A 20,826-nucleotide genomic window follows, 5' to 3' on the forward strand; every position below is an offset into this window, starting at 1 on the left:
TTGTTCCGTCAGTGTTGGCTACGGAAACATACAATTGCAAATTACTTAGGACCTCTATTCAGTCATGGCTGATAGAACAAAAGTATGCTTTCCCCATGTAGTAAATAAAGTGTTTCGTTTGAAATTCCATCCAAATTCCCGAGTTTGCCAGAAACATTCCCGAGTTGGGCAAAATACACCTGAAGAAGGTCGGAGGTTACAGCGACTGAAACGTTCTGAAAATGATACTCAAGATGAGAATAGCAGCCCGATGAATCCAAATAATACTACTATTCGAAAATTAAAATATTTCAGATTAGCATTAAGTCTGTTATTAGATACCAACTAAGCATGATTATTTGAATTAAAGTTTCTTCTTACATGCAATTACTATAATGTTTTATGGCATGTAAATTTTTTAATGGATAAAACAGTTATCCAGTTAAAAAAATCCATTAGACGTATTTGAGATGGCATTACAAATTTACTGCCTTATAAATTTAAGGCTTATCTGAGCCTTACTTCTCTGTACTGTATGAGTATTCTCAAAGTTATGCCATGAAAACCCCGATGACGCCCAAACTCTTTGTTCAGATTGAAATTTTATATGGATTTTTTGCTGTAAGAGAGCATTAGATTCATCTTGTATAAACATAGACTTTATCTCTCACAATAGTTTTAAACATAACATATTCATTTTTATTCCATTTTCACCCCAAACAATGCACAGTGCCACATTGATGTAGTGGGCTACTATCGGGGTATAAGTTGCAGGGATACTATGTAAAGAGTTGAGCAGCAAGATGTCTGTTCATATTACACTTGAACTTCTGCATGTCAGTATAGTTGGAAAAACAGGAACCTGGAAGGGAGTTCCAGAGTTTAGGAGTTCTAAGGAAAAACTATTAGAGTAGAAGGCTTTCTTCCATCTAGTGATTTCTACTGCATAGAGGTGGGGTTTTGCTAGTCGCAACTCTGTTTTTCCCAGTATTGAAACATTATTTACCAATAGTCAATATCACTGGAGGATATTAAGTGCAGCAAAATAATGGCATCCAAACTGTTTTTTACCCACAATATAGAAAAACTGTCGGACTGTTTTATCGAGAATACATTCAAAATAAACAGTTCATCAGGGTAACAACACTAGTGAACACACATTCTCTGGAAAATATCGCCCCTTGTGTGATGGATTATTACTAGTGGGATCCTAGGTGAGCTTTATTGACCCTTAATTACTTGTTGCAGAGTCTACCCGCGCAGGTAATCAATTGTTTTATTAAATTCTCATGATTAATACATCAGAAAAATGCAATAAAAAGTTTTTCTTGCCTGTCACAAGAAAAAAGTATCGCTCTGAAGAATGAATTCCCCCAAGAAATAAAGGCTATTGAAATCGTTTACAACACATTTGATATTGAGCCTCCCCAAATCACACCAGAACCATAACATTCAGGCAGATAAAGGAAAACCACTGAGCCATTCATGCTCCACCCAAAGAGGAAAAAATACTGATACACTGTCCGGAGTTATCAGCTTGGGAGTGGGGGGTATTGTAGTGGAACTAACCTGTGTTACCTACTCATAGACTATTTCACACTCAATAAATACTGGAAGATTAAGCCGTAATGTGGAAGTCGATATCTGGTGAACCACCCTTGGTAGTTTGTCGATTAGACCAATTACTCACTTTTTTGTATGTTTTTGTAATACATGTTGTTACCTTATTCTGGCGTTCTGTTTACCTTATAGCCCTTTAACATGGCTATAACACTTACAAATAGAGCTTAAAACATTATCTTAACAAAATAATTATAACTTTGGCATGACATCATAAATTTCTGATTTACGTTATGCTTCAAAACATGAATTCAAACATAAGCGATAATAAATATTAAATAAATAAATTGGTAAATATTACCAATAGCGCTGGAAATTATTTTAATATTCCCAAACAATTTATTTTGCTTTAATTACATCTTTGCATTAAAGATGTAATTAGAGTTACAACTTGGCCTTCGGGACAAGATCAAAGTGTAGTATCTGTTCTTCAGATGCTGCACTTCTATTTCTTGTTCTCTTTCGGTGGAGGAGAAATCCTTCACGACTGAGACAATTTTTATTTTTGTACCTTTTCTCCACGTTAAAAAACGACCCTGGTGTCCAACTCTGTCCCGTGGGGAGGCATAGTAAATAGGTACATCTTTGCATTAAAAGTAATGTAATGTTTAATATATGCTGGAACCTGAACGCTCATAAGACTTATATATTAAATGTGGAAAAGGTTGGAATTATATGAAAATTTTAACCATGACTGAACTTTTACTAGGTCATGCTCTAAGCTCGTGTCATATAAGATGCAAGACTTCATTAGTTACAATATGGATCAAATAGCGAGACTCTTTGATGAATAGAGCTGAAGTTATCATCAAAATTGTAACTTTATCATTTTCTATGACTATCACCATGATCAATATTCTGACCAAGTTTTGCGACAAACAAACTCGACCGGAAACATATCCTTCTCCTTGGTGGAGGTAACCAGTATTAAAATAAGTTAATATTTTTAAGCAATTGATTCAGTTTTCTGTGTTTCTTGTTACAATCTACACACACAAAATCTTATTTTTTTATTTATTTTTTTTTTTTACATGGGTGTCACCACTTATCAAGGCCCAGAGGCCACTCAAGGATAAGGGTTAATAGGTATACATTAATCATTGTGATTTTAGCATAGTAAACAGTGGGAATTTTGTAACTTGGATTACTTAGGGGGACGATTCAATTAGAACTTGTTCACTTTGGACTTTTTCTTTTTTTTTTTTTTCATAGGTATCACCACATTATCAAGGCCAATAGGCCACTCAAGGATAAGGGTTAAAGAGTGTACAGTAGAAATTGGACAATATAATAATCATTAGTAATGAAAATTTGTTAAATTTGATAACTTATATGGAACGGCTCATCAAGAACTTATTTACGTTAGACTTGAAGACAACCATAGCAGTAAATTGAATCTATTAAGTTGACATTTTAAACAAAGCATTTTTGTTCAATATCAAAAGAGAGAGATTGAGAGAGAGAAAGAAAGAATTTATTTGAGATCAACTTTAACCATTGCGAAATGTTAAAAGAAGCTGATTCTTTAATTTACATAACTCACCATAAAACAAAAACATTTTATTTGTTTTATTTAACAAACAAAGAATAGAAAATAGATTGCTATGAATTCGTAATCATACAAAGAAAACATTGGATTTTCCAAGCGAATATTTCTTAGTTTGTTATCGAAAACATATTTGCTAAATGAAGAAAATTCAATACCTCTCTTATGCAGGCTTTAGTACTTTTCAAATGTTAAAATGTCGCACAGTTAAAAGACGACTAATTTTCTCAGGTTTAGCAAATATTTGATTCCTGATCATTCCAAATTAACCACAATGCGCGCCAGGTATCGTAATTGTTTTTATTTTTATTTCTATTAAAAAAAAATATATTTCCAATTTTTGCCGAAAGAGTCAGAAAGCAAGAAAAAGAAAAACTGAAGCTAACCATTTTAATTTAAACAGCCAATCAATGCAAATTGCACTCTGAAAATTATTTCCTTAAAGTAAAATATGAGAAAAAATGTCACGAGTTCTATGAAGTGATTATTCTTTATGCAAACCACAACATTTTTCTCTCTCAGAGATTTAATTCTGTCTTAATGGCGATGGCTTTACACCTTTTACTGTGTTTTTCTTCTTCAGACAATTGTCCACACCATTCAGATTTATATTTCAACATCATTTTCAGTCGATTGTGCTTTTGGTCTTCTTCAAATGTATTGGATATTTAGATAAAATTGTTGTTTATTATTTCTGTATTTTGTAGGCCAATATTCCCTATATAATTAATTCCTATGAATTGATTATTTGTCATTAAGTCCTGCATCATCTGATATCACTAACAATATTGAATTTAACAATGTTTTAACCAGTTGCATTTACATCTATGTTCTTTCTGAAGCCTAGATCAGGCTATCTGAAGATATTGGTTTCCTAGCCTAAAATGCTCTAAACATATTGTTATTGTTTTTTCCTTTCTTTCTCTATCATATTCTGCAAAGTCAAAACAAAAAACATCACTTTTCCTCTATATAACAACCAAATCAAACCAAACATATATATATATATATATATATATATATATATATATATATATATATTCATTTTTTAAAATCAATCGCATATTTTAGTCAGTAAATGTGAACTTATTGTTTAATGTAATCAAGATAGTGAATATCTTGCATATTTCGAAAAGAAAATCTCTTTTTAAAAAAGAAAACAAACCAAAAGAATACTGTAGAAAAGGAAAATGCTATAATGTATATATATATATATATATATATATATATATATATATATATATATATATATATACCTTGTGTGGTAATCGCTCTAGACTAGTATTCGTATTCCAGTGAAAGTAAAAGTTTCTAGGGAATATGAAATTCACATGGGGTTCCAAGCTGCATGTATATCCCGGTCAGGTAGGTGACATACAATTGCTAACATTCCCAAATGATTACTCATCTGATACTAACCAGGCTAAACTTCGATGATCTAAAACCTATTAATTCCAGGAACTTGTTAAATTAACATGTATCTACTTAATTAATCATTTTAATTAGAGTATTTTATGGATCTTCCTATTATGTACCATTTATTGTAATATCGTTATGAATTCTGATAGAAGTCTGAAGTTATTTTTAATTATATTTCACATGGAACCATGGCACAATGGATAAAGTGTTAAGTAATGATCAGTTCTAAGTAACCGTCTTCTAATCGTTTAATATTCAGTACAGGCAATACTAAGAATATCACTAAGAATTCTACCTGATCATGACAGATGGAACGTCAGTAGTCTACAACTATAGATCAAATTAAGCTATCATTAAAAATTCTGTCACTGAAGAAAATCAGAGGTTCTGAAACATTGTGAGAATAACACCAAAGTTGAGAAAAGTAGTCTGAATAATACAAATTATCAATCCTTATATTCGGAAGAATAACGAATTCTTTTTTGTAAAATTACTAATATTAGTTATTACTCTCTTATTACAAAACCAAGCCGCATTAGGTTTTAAAATTCTTGGCAATATCGGATCAGGATCGCTAGTTAGCTATAAATATTACGTGATCGGACACATTCACATATATTGGTGATGGTGTCTTAGATGATAAACATATACCTCTACTTTTTAGAGGAAGTAATGCTTGGAAAGCTGACCTTTTAAACAAAACCTAACAGATACAAGTTTGATCCTAGCTTGAAAGTTGGATAAAAGATTCTTTTGTAAATCATGACTGGGAATTATTATTGGAATATTAGTTTTCAATCAATCAAAATGAGTCAAACAAATCGCATATCTTTTGAACCAGCATTGACGAATTTTATAGAATAACACTATGAAGTGTTGATTAATTTCCAACTGAACACTTCATTCATGAAGCGAGTCTTTTCAGCTAATTTTCTTCCTTTTCCAAAAGGGGTCATGACCGTTCATTGTAAAGATGTGAAGTATCAAACGAAAGAAACGGACAAACCAAACTGAGTGGTGAAAATTTTCATCTATTTCGGAATTGAAAATTTCTGGTTGATATAATAAGTATTCACCAATTGTTAGCCTCACAATAAAACAGCAAATTAACTTTAGTTCACGCCATTGTTAGTTGGAGAATGGCAAGAAGAGACCAGTTCAAGGTCTGAAGGGAGATATTCATCAAAGGATTTCGAATTGTTTAAAAAAGGAACTGGTCAACTAGAATGATGCTGTTTAATATTATTTGTACACTTGGAAAATAAATATCTTATTGATCAACTACTTGCAGAAATCCATTCATATTAAATCACGTTAAAATCACCTGATACAAAGATATCGCTTTTCACATGAAAAAGAACTTAGTGACTGATGAACAAAGAGCATCTCATATCATGTTCACCAATCACAATGCTCGCTTGAAGTTTTCAGGAAATACCCAACAGTCATATGAAGCAATAGTTGCTACTTTATCATTTTTATTTATTTACTAGCGAGGAGTACCCGGCGTTGCCCGGGTGTTTTTTGGTGTGTGGGTGGTCGGGCGGAGGTGGGGTTGGGGGTGTTAATGAAAACCTAAGAATAAGCGAAGTAAAAAAAAGAAGAACGTTAAAAAACCCTGCTTAGCAGGGGGGTACCCGGCGTTGCCCGAGTGTTTGTAGGTGTGTGTGGTTCTTAATGAAAACCTAAGAATAATCGAAGTAAAAAAAGAAAACCAAAAAATGAACGTTAAAACTTATCTGAAAAATAAAGCGGGGGGTACCCGCGGGCGGTGGGTAATCAAAACATCGAAAAAAAAACACACACAAAAAAATTAACGTAAGGCAAACGAACGATGTTAAATGTAAAAATCGAAAAAACAAAAAAGAAAACAGAAAAACGAGCGTTAAAACTTCTGAAAAAAAAAAAACACGTGAAAAATGGCTTAAATAAGCATGTTTCAATATTAAAATTTAAAAAATCGGTGGGTACCCAAGTGTTTTTGGTCGGTCGGGGGTGTTAATGAAAACCTAAGAATAAGCAAAGTAAAAAAAAAAAAAAAACAGAAAAACGAACGTTACATGAAAAATGGCTTAAATAATACTGGTTCAATATTTAAATTTAAAAAATCGAAAAAAAAAAAGACATCTCACACCATGATTCGAACCCAAAACATTTAGATAATGAACCAACGCTCTAACCAACTAAACTAACGCGACGTACATGAAATTTAGTCAGTTCTTCAACTATTTAAACTAAATCAGGTCATGACGTCATCTGACGCATGCGTAGAACTGATCTCGTCATGAGAGGACGGTTTTTGCTGACCCCCCCCCCTGTAGAAAATTGTTGATTTCGGGGTGAGAAAATTAACGTTTTTGGCTAATTTTTCGATATTTTTCGGGCGAAGGATGGAGCTTCAACATGATACCAAGTTTTTGAATTTTTGTTCTGTTTGTCGAAAGATTTTAGCGGACACACAAACACATACATACACACATTTTCGCTTATATATATAGATTAATACAAAACAAGAACTTTTGTTACTCTGGTGATACCATTGGAACATAGGTTGGAGGATATGTTAGTGTGGTTACATGAGTTAAGGGTAAAGCAAGTAAGTTCGGGGAACTTCTACCATTACTAACCAACAGGATATTACCACTGTGGACCAATAAGAGTACATCAATCATGTGTATGCTGTCTGATGATGCATAGAAGTGAAACCTAGCCAGTTAGGATTGAAGACATGTGCTGCCCGAAGAGAAATTATGTGAGAATTATACAACTCAAACCACAACAATAGATGTGTTGTGTGAGTTTTTAATAAAGCTTAGTTCAGATGACGATTAATTCTGAACAGTATAGCTAAATTTGCACGAAAGAGAAAACTTCAACGATATTTGCATGTTAAAATAGTTGTAGAGAGTTCTTAGGTTAGTAGGTGTATATGGTATAATCGCATTGACACACCGGTTCTCATCAGATCCCTGAAGTTAAGCAACGTTGAGCCTGATTAGTACCAGATGGGTGACCATTTGGGAATTCAAGGCATTGTATGTGCTTTCCGCTTATCTTTGCATTTATTTCCAGTCGACCTGTACATACAGTTCACTTGCCATTGGCATTTAACAAATATCGAATCAGGAGAGGTGTGGTTAGAGATTGCACATCTCTTGCTACAAAAATTTCACACGCAGGCACCTCTTCATGGGTATCCATAGTCTGTCAAAGACTGAAGGAGCGTTTTAGGTGTAGAACAGTTAAGGTAGCATGGCCTGTCCCCAGAGGAAGACCAAGAAAACATTTGTGGAAGTGATAACAATGTATTTGAGATAAAGATGACTAAATATAGACCTGGCTAGAGATAAGCCAGAGAAAATCGTCTAATACACACCAGCATGTAAAACGAAGATTAAGCCAAATATGGTGACAGACCAAAAATAAAACAATAGTTCATCTACAAAAAACTCCATTCACAGAAACAACGTATTCATTTTTCTTATTCCTAGTGACATTAGTACTACCCTAATATTAATATGTATATACCATTAGTAATTGTATGCACTATTGAAGCACAAATATATAATGAATTTATTAACAAAAACTTATATAAGATAAAATTGATAATATAATTACTTATAATGCTCAAATTAATATTTAAGCTTTTACTTGCAATTATAATTGTTTTAAATTCGAAGTTCTAATTTTTTACAAACATTTTAATTGGTCAAAATATTTAAAATATGTAGTTGTTTTTATGAATGCTACTATTTTTTTAACTTTACTTATGCTATAGAAAAAAAATGATAATTTATCATAATTTAAATTACATCGTATTTGTGCGCATTTTAAAGGGCAAATATCAGTGTGTATGTCCGGCTAAAAATAGAAAAATACACAGCAAACACCCAGAATTAGTAAGTATTAACAATGGGAACTTTGTGGGTGTTTGTTGTGTATTTTTTTTATTTTTAGCTGGACATACAGACTGGCATTTACCCTTTATACAGAGTGGGGCAGAGCAATTTGCTTATTTAAATTTAGCACCATAAAACGATAGTTGCTCCAAGGATGGTAGGGATGGACTTATTTGAAAGAGACAAATGGAGTGGACGAAGTTGGAATGCACTTTCGCTGTTGAGGCACTTTTTTTCAAGCAGTCGCTCAATCATTGCAATGCAATGTGCATTCTGTAGACATTTCAATATACCCCCTCCTCCCTGGTTGTGTTCCTGGCCGGTAGTCGATTGTTTTATGGCTAAACAACTTCAGGGAAACGGCTGATGTAAAGAAAAAGAAACCTGGTCTCACACAAACACCAATGTCACCTCAAAACATTGATGTGGTGAGACAATCTGTTTTGAGATCTTCCTGACAGTCTTCCCACAAACATGCATCTGCTCTTGTCTGCTCGTTCTGTGAGACGAATCCTCCATGAAGAATTGACCGTTATGTCAACATGATCAACGAGTGTTTCCTGCAAACACTGAACCCAATGGGTGTGGAAATTGTAATTCCAGCAGGACAGTGCCACGGCACACATAGCACATGCATCGATGATTGTTTTCCTGCAGAACTTCCCAGGACACCTCTTCTAAATCTAAACGTACATTTTATGAACAGAATCTCTTTCCTAGAACTGCCCGCCTGTAAAACCCTGTTCTGCTGGCCTAATTTTTAGCTGACTACAATATGGTTGTCTTTAAATCCAATGTGAACGAGTTCTTGTTGAGCCGCTTCCCTAAATAATCCATTTCTATCCCATTTACACCATTAACTATTAATACGCTACTGTCTCAGTGACTTCCTTATGCTCATTAACCAGCTATGAGAAGGATGGAAATGTCTAGAGATTTCATTTGGATTTGTTTGCTTTCTTGACACTGTACCGCATCCTTATTCGATTGAGTGTTTATTAGTGATGAAAAGAAGATTTTGTACGAACCTCTCAAGTGTTTAAGAAATTGGGTGCATTCTCAGGATGCTGTCTGTCACACCACAAAATCGTCTATGTATCCATGCAAGATTATGACTCGTGTCTGGTGGACAGACCATTAAGTGCTTCTTTACAGATTGCTAACAACAAGCCAAATGGTCACTAGAGACCTATACTCACAGTGATTGAAACGTGTGCAACAGGCATTGCACCAGATGGAGCCAGCACTGGTGAATCGCAAAGGTGTTTTTTCCTTCATGACAACACCAGGCTACATGTCACACAAGTGGTCAGGGGTAACATACAGTAACTTGGGTTGGAGACTTTGTGACATCCGTCTTATACATCTGATCTTGCACCAACCGATTACCATCTCGTCCATTCTATGGATAAATATCTTAACGGTAAGCCACTTCTTTCTCCACAATCCCCCCTGATCTCATGATCACAGAGACGGCAGGGGGGGTGGCGATCGCCGTCGTTGGGTGCTTCTGCAAAGGGGGACAGTGCTGCTCTCATCTTCACGTGCGCTCTCATCCATCGCCTGATGGTCGGGGAAGGCTTCATCTCCGTGGAGGCTACTGATATCAGAGTCACTGCTTGATAGGGATGGTGCAAACCAAAGCGATGGCTCACTTGTCTCAGAGTCAGAGTCACTCTCATTGTCCACTGGAGGTGGTACATGTGTCGTCGGCCGTAGGTCCCTAACGTGACGGGGTACGTCATCAACCTGGACAGACTGCTGACTCACCACATCGGTCACTGTGCCCCGTTTATACTTGTCAGTACCTCGGTTTCCTGGCGGCTTCACCCAGACAGCATCCCCTTTGGCATATCGATTCCGTTCTATCTTAGTGGCCACAGTTGTATCGGGGTGGATGCCTTTTTCTCGGACACGGTACTGATAGATTGCATTTGCAGGCGCCGTTCCTGGAGAGACGCCATCCTTTGGCATGAGATTATACCAGTACACAGCTTCTGCAATGGTACACTGCTTCCTGGCTGCAATTGTTTTGATGCTGCGATGGCTTCTCTCAGCTATACAATTGCCAGAAGGCACATAAGCGCATCTAAGCCGCAGCCGCACACCCCATTCTTGTAAGAATTGCCTCATCTGATGGCTGCAAAAGGCTGGGTCGTTGTCCGTCAGCACTTCATCGGGTGCACCTCTTTCACAGAACATGGATGACAGCTGGCGAATAATGTTGCAAGAGTCCTGGTGCCCGAGGAGTCTCCAGACTGCGAAACGTGTAGGCCCACAATCGATGAGGGTAAGGAAGTGGTTGCCACCGTAGTGTGTGATGTCCATGCCCACTCTCTGCCACTTACCACTCACTCCCAACTCCCCTTTCTTCCATCGTGCTGGAGCTGGCTCGATGGATTGGCAGGCCTCGCAACTTTCCACCAATCTTCGGATATCTTTTTTTCCTACTCCTGGATCAATCATCTTGACAAAGTACAGTGTCCGCTTGATGCCAGGATGTCCACACTGTCGATGAATGTCCATGATGCACGCTGCATCCACATTACACACAACTGCTGCACATGTGTTTTGCAGATTATCAGAATCTCTCCGAGCACCAGCCAGAAGCCATCGTTGAGGGACTCTTGTCAGAGCATCTGCTCTGTTGAGCGCAGACCTGATCAACAGTACGTCCACAGTCAGGTCATACTCTGTGATGGTGTCAACCAAGGTGGCAAGCCATCTTCAAATTAACATCTCACTCGATGCTCGTGTCGTCAGCCGTGCTCTTCTACCAATGAGTGCATGCTGAGTCAGTCATGATATGTAGAACCTTGGCTTGCCATTGAAGCGCCAAGTTAACGCCCTTCAATGTGGCATCAAGTTCGGCCAGGTTTATGTGCCTCGAATCATTCTCTGGCCGAAGCCAACAGGTATCTTCAATAATGGAATTATTAACTGCAAGGGCAACTCCAAGGGCCACTGAACTAGCATCCACCCAAACCGTGAACTCATTCCCGCTGACACACCACTTTCCCTGAATGGGGTCATCACTGGTCACCCTGGACACAGTCAATGTGGCATCAAGTTTGGCCAGGTTTATGTGCCTCGAATCATTCTTTGGCCGAAGCCAACATGTATCTTCAATAATGGAATTATTAACTGCAAGGGCAACTCCAAGGGCCACTGAACCAGCATCCACCCAGACCGTGAACTCATTCCCGCTGACACACCACTTTCCCTGAACAGGGTCATCACTGGTCACCCTGGACACAGTCTCTGTCAGCATGCTCCTTAGGGTGACATCGTGTACTGCATTGTCCCATCCAGACGACACGGCTGTTGCATATCTTTTTATGGCCGCCACGGTCACCCTGAGCGAACCGCACACAGGGAAATGGCCTACCATCTTTCCACAAAGCGAAAACACTGTTCATCGAGTGATGTTTGATGGGACCTTGGGGACGCGACTTCCTCCTCTCCAGCAAAGTCCCTCCTTGCTATTGCGCATGTGCAGGCCGAGAACTTTTGCTCCATTGCACATACGCTCTGGTTCCTTACATGTCAGTCCAAAGCTCTCAAAGTGCATTCTAACCGATTGCGCTGACATGAGGCTCTCATTGACGAATATATCATCGATGTATGAGGATGTTGCCTGTTGCACTGCCTCATCTTGCTGCTGGATAGCATCCATGATTGCCGTCATAATGCCTGGTGCCACATTTAGACCGAACCCTAGCCTGGTTAGACAATATCGAGTTCCTCCAATTTCCACAGTCTGAAATGGCCACAATTTCTTCTCAATGCGTATTTGCAGATAGGCCCTTCGTAGGTCCAGAGTTGCCACGTTTGATCCCTGCTGTCGCCACTCCCTTAATTTGAGTGCACACACGTCAGCCCTTGCCGTATATGGGTCGACATGCTCATTGAGCTCACGGTAGTCTAGGACGGAGCGGACCTTTTGTTTGGTCTCTTGTACGACGGCCATCAAGGGAATCAGCCCTTGCAGAGGGCCAAGCTCATCCTCTGGGTATGGAAGAAGCCAGCCATTGTCGATCCACGTTTGCAGTTCTTCTTCATACTGTTCCCTTAGCCACATGGGTGGGGGATATTCTGATAACCGGTTCCACAAGGATATTGGTGGCTGATCGTTGGACCACTTCCAAGACACCGTCCATGCATTGGTGTTTCTATCATACTCTGCATGAAAGTCAGGCTCGTCAAGAGTTATGGCAGCACAAACATGTTCCTCACATCGGGATAACTGTACCTTGCCGGTTCTGTCCATAGTAATTCCACCCAGTTGTGTAATCAAGTCCATACCCAGGAGTAGGTCGTACCCGAGAAGCTCTCCCTCCACAACCAGGGCTTGCACCGCTACTGCAGGCCCGTCGTTGATGCTTGCGCAGATAATGCTCACCCCACAAGAGGCTAGTGAACCTCCGCCTACAGTTAGTACCGGAATTCTCTCTGCTTTCCAAGTGGCACAGCATATCTTGCTTACGAGAGTCTGGGTGCACCCAGTGTCCACAAGCGCGAGGCGCTCACTTCCATTAATGTGTATGCTTATAGTGGGTAGCGCCCTGCTCAATGACGATCTGGGGAGAAGACTGGCACTGTAGCTTCTTCCCCTTGTCCGTTTCCCAGACGGGTGCGGGCCAGGTGTCCGCGTTTTTTGCACTTGTAACACTGCAGCCCGTCAAGTTTCCGAGTTGATTGACATGACGAAAGACAATCACAGGCCAAATGGTTGGGTCCTCCACACTTATAGCAGGTTGTAGCTGCGCCCAGGTCCTGCAATCCAACCTGTGATGGTTGTACAGCTGCCGCTTGGTCTATAGTGTTAGGGTTTTTCTTTAGTATTGCTCGTGCCCGTGCCAATACTTCCGATATGTCCATCTCGTCCCTGGGATGTAATTTTCGGGCCATGATTTCTTTCCATGCAATAACTGGATCTAACGCAAATGCTGTAAAAAGGGCGCGCTTGATGCAGGCAAAATCTGTTTGCTTCTCATCAGCCAACTGCTGGTATACTGCATATGCTCCCCCAGTGAGGCGCATTGGGACCACGCATTCCATACGCTTCACCCCACTGAGCTGACATATTAATTCTGCTTTTTCCACCCATTCCTGCACTGAGTGATCAGTGCTACTGCCATCAAACAGGGGAATTAGCTTGGGGTCAAATCCTGACGTCATGCCAAAATAGCTTGTGTTCGTTACAACTCTACTTTCAACCGAGTCGTTGTTTGTTTCGTTCACCACACTCTTTTCTTCTACCTCTTCTTTTACACACGTCCGTTTGCTTTAGTGACTAAAAATCGTCTGTCCTCCCGCTTTCCTTTCCTCGTTATTTATGGAATCAGGGTACGAGATTCTTCGATATTCCACGAGATTCCACAAGACTTTTTTCCACATAAACGCATGCGGGCGCCATCTTGATTCTCAATTTGTGCTCTGCATGCACAAACGCGCAGCCACTTTAACGCTAAGCCCCTTCTTTCTCCACATTTTCTTTTCTCATTAGCGAGTGACTTTTTTCCTCTTTTATACCCTTCAGTGGGCTCCTAATCTTCTTAAATTAGGTGAAAATATTTTCTGTTGGTTAATAACCTAAATTTTTAATTGGTCATGTGATTTGTTTTTACTGATGTTGCAAGTCAGGTCATGTAACCTATTTATGCAATTTACTTATTAAAATTTTGAATTTACTTTATATCAATCATTTTATATCTCTAATTTCCCACAGTTTACAAGATTTATATATGCTATTGGTATTTAATATGTAAATAGAACCAGCATATTTACAAGATTTATATATGCCATTGGTATTTAATATGTAAATAGAACCAGCATATAGACAATTTAATCTTTTTCAGAATAAATATTTTGAAACAACCGATTTTGTTTTGATTTTGTCTACTATTTTTATGAATTTAAACTCCAAACAAACTCATATATTATTATAATGTAGGTAAAAATATATGAATATCTGCTGAAAACATGTTTAACTCATCATCCACAAAAAATATGTATCTTCATATGTTGATTTCAGTATTAAACTGGATACATTTCCTTCATTGTGGTATAACAGATAAAATAACTCTGGCATGAACGCAGACCCAAAAATATTATTGTACTGCCTTTCTTCAAACTAAAATCTATTTATCAAATGATCAGTTGAATTTATCTTTAAAAAGCAAGGTCAAGGGTGATAATGCACATACGAACATGTAACTGTCTTAGCGTATTATTATATAGAAAACATTACTGATTTCATTTTTCCTCAAGATACAATGCATACCCTCTGAATGGCTACTGATGCGATGAGAAGTGTCTAATAAAGTAAGGATTGCAGAACCATCACTTGCATTTTTCCAGGAGAACATGAATAATGTAATATCATTGACAGAGAGAACATCAATAAGAAGAAATGCTACAATTAACTGTGATGAGCTGATATTATTTCAGAATTTGAATTCACCAAAGTTATTTTTCTACTGCAGATTAATAATCTAGTCACCTTCTATCTTCTATATATATAAAAGGCAAAATGTGTGTGAGTGTGTGTGTGTTTGTATGTCTGCTAAAAACTTTCGACATACAGAAGAAAAATTCACAAATTTGGTCTCATATGAAAGCGCCATCCTTCGCCCGACAAATATCGAAAAATCAGCCAAAAATGTTAATTTTTTCACCCTGAAATGAACACTTTTCTACAGGAGGGGGTCAGTGAAAACCGTCCTCTCATGACGATATCGCTTCTACGCATGCGTCATACGACGTCGTAACCTGATTTAGTTTAAAGATTTAAAAAAAAACAATTTCGTGTAAGCCATTTTTCACGTAACGTTCGGTTTTCTGGTTTTTTTTTTTTTTTTACTTCGCTTGTTCTTAGGTTTTCATTAACACCCCCGACCGACCACACACACCCAAAAACATCCGGGTACCCACCGATTTGTTACATTTTAATACTGAAACATGCTTATTTAAGCCATTTTTCACGTGTTTTTTTTTTGGGGGGGGTATTTTTCAGATTTTTTAAAGAAGTTTCAACGTTCGTTTTTCTGTTTTCTTTTTTGTTTTTGTTTTTCCGATTTTTACATTTAACATCGTTCATTTGCCTTACGTTAGTGTTTTTGTGGGTTTTTTTTTCGATTTTTTAAAGTTTTAATTTTTTTTTATATAATATTTAATTTTTATTTAATATTTAAAAATATTTACTTCGTTTATTCTTATGTTTTGATTAACCCCACCGCCCGGGTACCCCCCGCTTTATTTTTCAGATTTTTTAAAGAAGTTTTAACGTTCGTTTTTCTGTTTTCTTTTTTTGTTGTTTTTTTAGTTTAGTTTTTTTTTTTACTTCGCTTATTCTTATGTTTTGATTAACACCCCCCACCCCCGCCCGAGCACACACACCTTCAAACACTCGGGCAACGCTGGGTACCCCCCTCTAGTATTTTCATAAATCAGAGTCCATTTTCTGTAGGCTGTTTTTGAACCCAGTCAACGACGGGTACTTTTGCTAGTATATATATATATATATATATAAAAGTGTCTGTGTGTCTACATTTCCCTACGCAATAACTCTGTCAATTTTTAGTCTACAGACTCGAAATTTGATATACAGGGTACTGAGAGTTGGAAAAATCGATGTGATCGGTTTTCGGCCAGAAATTTGGCGATTAAGGGGTCAAAGTTTAACGATTTGACCTTTGAGGACTCTACCAAACTCCCCCGCAATTTTGGGTCTAAACACTTGAAATTGTAGATATAGGTTTATTGGACATGGATCTAATTTAATAATTTTATTTGAGCCCAAAACAATAAATTTTAAGGGGTCATAATAGAAGTCAAAGTTAAAAAAATTAACAATTTTTTTTTTTTGCTCAATATACATCTCCAAATAGCCGGACAACGCCGGGCACCCATGCTAGTCTACATATAAAGAGAAGAGATATAGATTCCTATCTTACATGAGTTTTAGATGAAGTGACTTTACTTTTTGGATATGCCTCAGACACAAATTAATGTTTATATTTTTGCAGGAGTACGTTTTTGACTATGGTTGTTAAATTATGTAAGAATATGAACAGGTGTTGACACATTAGAAAAGATAAGTGGTAAAAGAAAGTCGCATCCACATCGTATTATAACTAACAGCTTAACGCTATAATACATCAAAAGTGCAAACAATAAAAAATATAGAAAAACAATGGGTTTTTTTTTTCTGGTGTGTGAACGATATACACAATATTTAACAGACATATTGTCTTGTCAATCAAAAGTTCAAAGTTCGATATGTACTAATCTGTTTAAATCTTTCGTCATAATGGAAGAAAACTTTCAGGCGATGGTGTGTCCTACATTTGGTGATTTTTGCATTTTCTTCAAATAAACAATCCATTACAGAGTTGTAATGAATATTTTTTAATTTTTCCGGAAAGAATATTTCAGTCAACTTACTCTGATTTTCTTTTCCCGAAACTTTGTGCCTGAAAAAAAAAAAAACTCACATATTTAATCTTTTATGCAATCGTTATTACACAGCGCTCTTTTCTTTCTCTTCTTTTTGCCGCGTTTTTATATCAAACCCACAAGAGCAAAAAAAAAAAGCAAGAGGCAATCATCCATCATGGAGCATTGTATTGCCTCTTTTCCCTCTCTAACTTGCTTACGCCGCTGTAAAGAGGAGGACAGAGAGAAAGAAAGACTCCTGATGTGAAGCATTGTATCACTCTACCCTCACTTTCATTCACAGCATTTCTGTCAGTAATATCTATTGATGTTACAATGCATTATTATTAAAAGTTTTCACCACTTGTACTGCAAAATATCATCTACCATATATTAAGCGTCTCACTACTTTGTTTACTTCATTAGTTAATCTAAACAAAAAAACAAAAAACAAAAAAAAAAACGGTAACATACACTGTCACGTTTTTCTACTACCTCCCATTATTCCATTTTTAATAGAAAGGTTAACTATCGAATTTTCACCTTTCAAATGGCTAGTATTAGGCATTAACGGAAAACTCTTATTACTGGTTATAATAAATGCCGTGTGACTTTTTCCTATTAAAAAATGAGACTTTTAAAGGTGATATTTTTCCAGACATGCATAAAACATTTCAATTCTCCTTTCTTCTGCTCAATGTTAGGTTAGGCTGAAAATAATTATATGATGAAAATAATATTTAATTACACATTGAAAATTATATTCATATTTTCATCATTTTTCATAAAAATCAATTTTTAATGATTTTGCAAAGTAACGATCTGATGATCAAACGTAATTAACATCAATGTTTGTGGTTTAATTAAGTTGTTTATACAACATATCAATCCTTTCAATTAATAATAATTATGCTTACAATTATACAGTATTATACATGCAATATAATTTTTTGTTTTACCCCAATTAAGAGGCAATTTTAGGGTTGACACTATTCAATCCCATCGTTGTTAGTGTATTAATGTAATAGATGATGTAGTTTAATTCAGTTTTCCAATTTAATATTGGTGAGCGTGCTCATTTATTTTACACTTGCTTGTTTTGCCTGTTCTATGTGCATCGAAATCGCACTTCAGTAAACAATTTAGCTTCATGCTCAAAAGATTAGTGACCATGTTACCTCATTTGATAAGTGATGCTTTTTGTGTGCTTTACTTTTGTTTTCTTTTTATAAAAAAAAAAAAACTAGCAGTTCAGCCCAGCTCATATGTACTGTTCATAACTTTACGTGCTTATGTATATATATATTAAAAAGTTTGACTCATGTCCAGGTAACTTACATCTAAAATTTCAAGTGTTTAGACCCAAAATTGGCGGAGGAGTTTGGTAGAATCTACAAAGGTCAACTCTTTCAACTTTGAGCCAATTTTTTGCACAAAAACTGATTAAAAAGCTTGTCTGATTACCCTTTATGTAAAATTTCAAATGTATAGACTCAAAATTTACTGAATAGTTTGCTAGAGACCGCAAAGGTCAAATCTTTTGAACTTTGACTCCTTTTCGGCCAGAAACCGATTAAAAAGCTTGTCCTATGTCTGAATACAGTTTATACAAAATTTCAAATGTGTAAACCAAAAATTAGTTGAGAGGTCAAATTTTTAAAACTTTGACCCCAATTTTGTCCCCTTAATATTTATTGTGTTAGTCTTAAATCAAATTAAAACGTTAGATCCATATCCAAGGAATTTACAGCTAAAATTTCAAGTGTTTAGACCCAAAATTGGCAGAGGAGTTTGGTAGAGTTTTCAAAGGTCAAATCGTTGAACTTTGACCTCTTGACAGCCAAATTTCTGGCTGAAAACCGATTAAAAAGATTTTCCCCTTATGTCAAATCTCGAGTCTATAGACTGAAAAGTGACAGGGTAATTTGATAGGAAAATGTACACACAGACAATTTCACTGTATAGATATAGTTTATGAAAGCAATTATTCTCAAGAACGGTATATTACAAATTCTTCTATAGCTTTATTTCACATGGTCTAAGCAATGAAACAGTTCATTTCCTCTTAAAATAAGGGAAAATATAACATTTGCTGTTTTTAACCTCTAGCCAGTGGCCTAATCATCAGATATCCTAACTTTTGAGGAAAGCAGTAAATTGTAATGAATGATAGAGAAGTTTTTGTTTTCTTCGTGGCTGGTTTGAAGGCAGTTAAAGTGCTAATAAAATGAATATATGATATAAATAAGGAGCATCCCTTCATTTTGATCATAAAGACATATTGTAATGCATGTGTTTGGCTTTCTTATTATAAGAGATCAAAGTAGAGGTATTTTGATCTCTTTCACTGCAAGAACATATACACCAGGGCCGGAAAGTTGGATTGAGAAGTTAGTGCCCTCGAGGAGGGGCACTCTGACCTGCAAAAAGTGTCTTAGTAGCCTCGTCGGCATTCCCCGGTAAGGGCGCCTCAGGCGATTAACAGTAGATGAACGCTTTCTAATAAATAAAGAAGGCAAAGCCTGGGAGGGTGGACCTCCTAGAACTGCACAGAACTAGTATCATTCAGCAAAATAAACAGCGAATAGGTCATTAAAGCAATGTTTTAATCTCTGGTGATTTTGGTGGGCTGAGGATAAAAATCCCTAACAAGATAAACAAATCTCTAGGGTAAACAACTCGAGAATTACAAATTTATTCTATCGAGTGGGTTGGCCAGACCAAATTGACTCTTTCCCTCCACAGGTTTCCATGACCTTAGGAAGATCTTCAAGTTGTAAGGCAGTGTCTTCTGTCAATAATTTTGTGTACATCTTGACAGGTCCTTCTATTTTAGTGCCGAATTACAAGTGTTCACTGTGAAATACATTGTTTAAATTGGAAGTTTTAAGTTTTTCTCCTTTACTTATTTAGTTTCCCCATGTAATATGATATGATGAAAAAAATGAATTGCGGATGATTTCTGTTACAAAAACATTAGCTTTATATATATATATATATATATATATATATATATATATATATATATATATATATATATATATATATATATATATATATATATACACACACACACACACACACACGGTTTTCCTCCATATTTTTAATTATTTGTTTTGGTGCGTCTCGCAATCGGATTTTTCTGTATCGTTTTATTTCAGTGAATAGATGTTTTTTAGCAACTTAAAGAATATTTGTTTAGATTCATTTTCTCATATGTCTGATAATTCAGATTTCATTTGTATCATAAGGAAGCCTCACATACACCAGAGTGAAAACGAAATGTCTGTACTAAGCCTTTATCAAGAATATCTAACCAAAAAAAAATCAATACTTTTATTGGATGAGATTGTGTCTGAAAACAGATTTTAATATTCATATATCTTAAATCACTGGATTTTACAGGTGTCAGGATTGTCACCTATAAATATGGAAATTGAAAAGATTAGATATTTAAATCCAAAGTTTTTATAAAGTAAATTACTATACTAAATCCACTAATCTTTTTTTGTCTTATTTGTTAGATTCCAGAATAATATCTTCTGCGTCAACTAGAGGCAGATTTTCCCCTATTTCTTGGCCCAGTATAGTTTATAAAGCTATATATTAAAAATATCTGTTTTGTTGCAATCTAGGTCAATTATTGGTCAACATTTTCATAAGAAAAAATTCAATGCCATGAATTCTTATATTTTATCCAATTAACCATGTCCTTTATGCTTACTATTTCCCATAACAATAAGGCTTTTTCGACCTATTACACTGTACAGAAATGCAGAATATATCAAATTTGAGTAAATCGACTGTTTTACACCGTGCATTAGATCTTTTTATATTAATCACTGTGCTTGCTCTCGATTACACAGCTAATATAAAAATGTTTTACAAGTTTACATTTCCAATTATAAACAATACAAAGCAAAG

The 20,826-nt window shown here is 36.3% G+C and overlaps 1 protein-coding gene across 2 annotated transcripts in view; it reads left to right on the forward strand.

Moving 5' to 3' along the window:
- Positions 1-20,826, forward strand: part of LOC145287850 (coiled-coil domain-containing protein 39-like) — a 2,493,216-nt gene that overhangs the window by 1,340,898 nt on the left and 1,131,492 nt on the right. The gene's annotated exons all lie outside the window — the stretch shown is intronic.

This window comes from Euprymna scolopes, chromosome 11 (assembly GCF_053919585.1).
Source record: "Euprymna scolopes isolate OS-2025 chromosome 11, ASM5391958v1, whole genome shotgun sequence".
In the NCBI taxonomy this organism is placed as follows: Eukaryota; Metazoa; Mollusca; class Cephalopoda; order Sepiida; family Sepiolidae; genus Euprymna; species Euprymna scolopes.